Raw genomic sequence first — 6,000 nt, forward strand, 5'->3', positions numbered from 1 at the left:
ACAGTGGGATGACTTCCTCTACAGCGGTCATGCACACTTTTGATAGTTGACAAGAGTATAATTGAAGTCCAAAATGTAAACGTTTGTACCAAGTACAGCATGTAGTCAAGTGCCCAATTGTAAACAGATCAAATCCCTGCTTAATCAAAGGATGTGATTCTAAGCAAATAATTATTAAATCACAGACTTAGGATACTTAGAACAGATTAAGTAGAAATTATTTAAAAAACAAAAAAAATACTGCCATAATGGTGCAGATGTAATGATTATATGAAACGTGTGTTCTCTAATGCCAATGTAAGTGGCCCTGGCGGAGTTCCACATTACTTGAATTGACAGGCAGATATAGACTCAGCGCACCAGGGGTTGCACTATAAGACTAATAGCAGTAACATTCCATTTCCTCAACGGTTGCTGTCAATCAAAGTTGCTTGTGCCGTCCATAGTACTGGCCCATGAAGAAGAAAAAAAAAAAAAAGAAAAAATGAAAAAGAAGAAGTGCTAGGTAATTGAACAGCGTTTGCCATTTCCTTGGATCATCATCATCTGGTATAGGTGGGTAGGTGACTAAGACGAAGGGGAGGAGGGCATGGTTACAATCTTGATGTGTGCAGATCTGAAATTGGGCTCTGTGGTGCACACGGTTCTGGTTGCTAAAGATTGTGTGGTTATCTGGTGTTCCCGACAGAGTGGTGTTTAAGGAGGGTGGACAGATGTATCTGTGGTGCGTTAAAGTAGTGTCTAGGGACATTTATGCATCTTCGGATGCTGTGCGCTTAGTTTAGCCTTTGTGGCTGTAGTTGTCAAGGTTCATAGTATAATGGTTTTGAGGATGCTACGTCAGATGGCAGTATACCATGGTACACATTCAGGGCCCACGTTTTCTAGACAGTTGCTCAGGAATTGCTTTCCGACCCCCACCACTGACATTTCAAAGAGAATCCAACGGTAGCGTCACTCAGTCTCACATTGGATTATGACAACGCATCTGGACATGCACCATGAACAAGCAACTGACTAATTCAACCAAACACCACAACATTAGCATGATGGCAGCTACCACTAACAGTTTGCCTTTCAATCCCTTCATGTATTAGGGTAATGCCACTGGCCTAGTGTTCTTTTAAATTGAACCGTTTGCAGCCAATTCGACACTAGTTACGAAACGTTCCTTAGTGAGACTCAGAAAAAGGTCCCATACAAGAAGGTTTTCCATGCCCTCAGTCTCTAATGTAGCGCCCTCCACCACGATTGAATCGTTAGTTCCCCCAACCTCCCGAAGTATAGGTCTGGTTGTGACCCTGGCAGCACACATGGCAAACAATTCAGGAGTGGGCCTTTCTGCTAATAAATTCTCAGCTCTCCTTAAATGGTACAGCCGACTGATGTGCAAGACAAATGCGTTATCCTCAGCAGGGGCCTCCCTGCCACCCTCTGTCTTGAGCGTGATTCCTTGAGATCCAGAAACTTCTCAAGACTTTCCTCCTTCTGTTTCCTGCTCTCCCGAACAGCTTGCCGACTGGCGTAGAGTCTCACAAGTCCCCGACACCCCCGCCAGTCCTCTCGCACTCGCCTCCGGGCCCTGCACTCGCGTTCATCATCACTGCACTTGATCAATGACCCAAGAAAGTGGCGTTTCTCTGCACTTACCCCAGTCTCGACCGACTGGGTGCATTTGGACCCCACCCCCCAGGACTTGTCCACACCCATCTCATCCTCTATAACCGTATGTGTACTTGCGCGATCCGAGTGCACCACACCTGAAGATCGTCTGTCTGTTCTTCCTTGCATGGCGACACCTTAATTGCACTTGGAAAAACTGCAGAATCGTCCTCAGACCTATTTGCTGTTATCTGTTAATTGTACTATATGCACTCACTCTGCCTGGGTAGACTATTATCGTTTCAAAATGTCAAGGGCTCTGAACGACTGTTTTTCCCCCCTTGTTCCCTTCCTCGAGCGCTTTGAAACACATGCCTTGTGTATAGGCACTTTAAAAATAAACATTACTATACTTATACGGGTTAGGGACAAAGGCAGTTTGCAGGCACTGAGTGACATGATGAGTAGGGGCAGCGCAGCTATACATTGGGAGGTACTGGAGGATTTGATTTGGGCACCATCAACTTGAAAGGTGGGCATGTATTACGAAAAAACCTTGTATTTTCTGTGGGCACTGGCAGTATTAACATGTGTTGTACAGTAGCAATTCTGCCATGTATTGTTGAAACCACCCTCATTGCTTTCTTTTGACACAACCAGAGAGAAAGGGGGGGGCAGTCCTCATTAACAGGTTTGGGCAGGACCTGCTTGAAACTGGGGAAATGCTGGCCTATATTGCGAGAGACTAAAATGATCTGTGTACGGTTGGCGAACTTTCAGCTATTGGAGCGTTTCATGAGTAATTCTGCACAACCGAGTATAACTTCTACATCTATATCCAATTTTTCTGCAAAATGCACGATTTGAACCCATGATTTTAAAACTTTTTTTAACTAAGGAAAAGCACCCCCAAAACCGTGCTGCAATTAGGTGGGCCTGGTGGTTACTCCATTGTATTATATTCGAACTCGGGTCTGAAACCATTGGCTCTTTAAATGTTTTGGACTGCACCTCCCATCACCACTATTCATCATAGTGACTGGTGTGGAATCATGGGAGTTGTAGTCTAAAACATTCGGGGAGCCACTGGTTGCAGATTCCTGTATGAACAACACTACCAGGTGAACTGTTTCAGAACAAGGTTGTGGGCCAAAAAAAGAAAAATGACTTTTGGTTCCCAAGGATGTGAATGCGTTGCAGACCCTTCCTGCTGCAAAGCAAGCGCCTGGAGTCGAGGCGATTAGTTCCGATGCGCGTGCTCGCCCGTTTAGCCCAGCACCTGCAGCAGCTGCAGACAGCGGTGTGTTCTTGTCCGAGTGGAGCACCATGAAGGTAACGGGAAGTCCCTTGGACTTTTTCCATAGTTCGCCCCACACGCATGCCGCCGCGCTGGAGGGAATTCATTTGTATGTATCAAAAAATGCTGTCTGCCAGTTCGCACAGTGCGATGGAAATGAGAAGAAAACTAACCAAAACAAGAAATGAAAAGGCCACGGGGGGGTGGGGGGAGGGCTTGTCATTTGCGAATGTTGATTGACGGAGTCCCGAAGATATTGGATTGATCGCTGGTGCTCCCATCCGGTCTTCCTCGAGAGGAGGCACTCCTGCTTGCCCTGCCTGCAAGCGCACGTCTCGCTTACGCAGCGAGGACGCCTCTGCAAAGGAGACGGCGCGCGCGTCTGCGGGGCATCCGTGCAGCTCCCCCATCTAGTCTCGGTGCTGGGACTCGCCTCCAGTGCACGGGCGCACGAGGTCATCTTCCCTCTCGGCCATGGTTTATACGGGTCAGGAACTCAAAACGAATGCATTGAGGGGAAATGAATCATTCCCGGCAGCCAATCGGGGGCGGCGTGGGCGGGGCCAGCCTCTCCGGGCCGTGCTGTAAACAAACAGTGCCAGGAAGGCCGAGCGTGCGGCTGAGCACCGCAGTGCGCGACTCCGCAGCGCGGGCGCCCGCGGCCGCCAATAAGACCCCGGAACTCCCTGCTCAGCCTTCACCCACCGCCCCCACAGCTCCGAAACAAGCCTCACAGATCCCCCCCCAGTCCCATAACCAGCCTTCACTGACCCCCCCAAAGCCCGATACCCAGCCTTCACTGATCCCCCCCCCCCCCCCCCAAGTCCCATACCCAGCCTTCACTGATCCCCCCCCCCCCCCCCCCCCCCCCAAGTCCCATACCCAGCCTTCACTGATCCCCCCCCCCCCCCCAAGTCCCATACCCAGCCTTCACTGATCCCCCCCAAAGCCCGATACCCAGCCTTCACTGATCCCCCCCCCCCCCCCCCCCCCCAAGTCCCATACCCAGCCTTCACTGATCCCCCCCAGTCCCATACCCAGCATTCACTGATTCCCCCCCACCCCCAAGTCCCATACCCAGCCTTCACTGATCCGCCCCCCCCCCCCAAGTCCCATACCCTGCCTTCACTGATCCCCCCCAAGACCCATACCCAGCCTTCACTGATCCCCCCCAAAGCCCGATACCCAGCCTTCACTGACCCCCCCCCAAATTCCCCATACCCAGCCTTCATTGATCCCCCAAAAAGCCCCATACCCAGCCTTCATTGATCCCCCAAAAAGCCCCATACCCAGCCTTCATTGATCCCCCAAAAAGCCCCATACCCAGAATTCACCAAACACCCCAATCGCGATACCAACTGATCCCCCCCAAAGCCCAATACCCAGCTTTCACCGACTCCCCCCAGAGCTCCATAAACAGTCTTCACTATACCAAGTTCCAGATGGATCTTCACTGACCCCCAGTATCGCACAACTCCATACTCAGCCTAACTCCCATGGCCCCCATTGCCAGACTTCCCCGACACCCACCGCCACCCCCAGAGCCCCATACTCACAAGTCGCTCACCGCTTTCGGATATTTTTTCTCCATATGCACCATTCCGTGCCCTCCCACTGCGGAATCCTCGCTCGTCTGTCCTCTCGGGCTAATTGTTACCCCCCACCCCCCGATCAGAAACATGTGCAATGCTCTCCCTTTCTATGCCACCAAAGAGCCCAACACTCACCCCTCCGTTCCTTCCCGTCAGGCTCCTCTCCGGACACCGGCTCCCCTCACACCATCCTCCTCTTCCTCGCACCGACCTGACTGCCCCAGGGCGCGTATAGGTCGGCGGCAGCGGCGCGCTGGTCTGGGGCCCATTCACTCCCCTCGCCGTTCCCTTCTCCTCATAAACTCCCGAAGCTCCGACTGTCCCGGGCTGCCTGCGTGTTAATGCTCGAGCCTGGGCTCGTATCAGGGTCACGCTCCCCAGGCCGGGCTCCGCGCAGGCCTCCCTTTCCTCTTGTTGGCGATGAAAGTAGCTTGAAACATTCTAACCCCGGTCAAATATTCGCAGCGCACTCATTCAACGTCCCCTTTGTTTTTGTTTCTGATTCTCACTGGAGAAACGGCGGTTTCAACTGTCAACGCGCGCGCGGCCGTGCACCCTCAGCCGAGCCAATCTGCTGCTCTCCATGGAACGTTCATTTCAGAAGCGACTGCTGATTGGGCCGGCGGCGCGCGCTGTTTTCCGCGCGTAGCCGCTGACATTCTGAACACCTTCTCCTCCAGCTGAGAAGGCACTTCATTGGCCTGGTAGGTATCCGTGCGGCCACGAGCGCAGAGTTCCCAGCTAACCAATCACCGATATAGTGTCCGGTCCGGTTAACCAATAAAAAGTCAGAGGCGGGGCAAGCGCACGCGGTTCTCTGTAGACAACAAAGGGCTACTTGTTGGTGGGTGGGGCGTGAGGCCTTGGAGGCAGACTTGACACCGAGAACCGCCCCTTCTCCATTTCCACCGTGTAACACTCGAACTCGTCTTTGAGCACGTGTCGTTGCAGGGCGGGGCGGATGGGGAAAACAATGAGGTATTCTGATTGCTGCATCAACAATTGGCTAAGCCAACTGTCAGTCAATCGATGCGGTCCGAATGGGGGCGGGCTGTCTCACGTAAACAAGGCGAAAGGGCAGTGATTTCGCAGCGCAGGATTTCTCCCTTTTCTGGCCCCCTTTTATCAGCCGTAGAACAACAGGCTCGTGCCAGTGGCTGCCTGTTCGCCACGAGGCCCTTGTCGTGAGAGGCGCGCGGAGTCGGGCACGCGCCGCAAGCTGTGGTAAACAGCGGGCGGCGCGTGCCCTGCGCTGCCCGCCGGCCGTTGGCACGCGGCGCTCCTTTGTTGTGACGGCACGTCTTTTCTTTTTGTCAGACTCTCACCAACGTCTCTTGAATTATTATTTCGGCACGCTGGCACGTCTTTTCTTTTTGTCAGACTCTCACCAACGTCTCTTGAATTATTATTTCGGCACGCTGCCTGCCCCCCGACCCCCCCCCCGTTCTAGAAAATAAATCGGCGTCATCGTGTTAAGAGGTTATAAAGCGTATGTTCACCAAAAGGTCT

The 6,000-nt window shown here is 52.5% G+C and overlaps 1 protein-coding gene across 1 annotated transcript in view; it reads right to left on the reverse strand.

Moving 5' to 3' along the window:
• The window catches only part of YPEL1 (yippee like 1), a 221,379-nt gene extending 216,242 nt beyond the window's left edge, over window positions 1–5,137 (reverse strand). The window contains exon 1 of the mRNA XM_069620061.1: window positions 4,627–5,137. The gene's annotated coding sequence lies outside the window, so the exon portion shown is untranslated. The remainder of the gene's footprint in view (window positions 1–4,626) is intronic.
• Window positions 5,138–6,000: the final 863 nt, after the last annotated feature.

Source organism: Ambystoma mexicanum, chromosome 10 (genome assembly GCF_040938575.1).
Source record: "Ambystoma mexicanum isolate Mex_15411 chromosome 10, UKY_AmexF1_1, whole genome shotgun sequence".
Classification (NCBI taxonomy): domain Eukaryota; kingdom Metazoa; phylum Chordata; class Amphibia; order Caudata; family Ambystomatidae; genus Ambystoma; species Ambystoma mexicanum.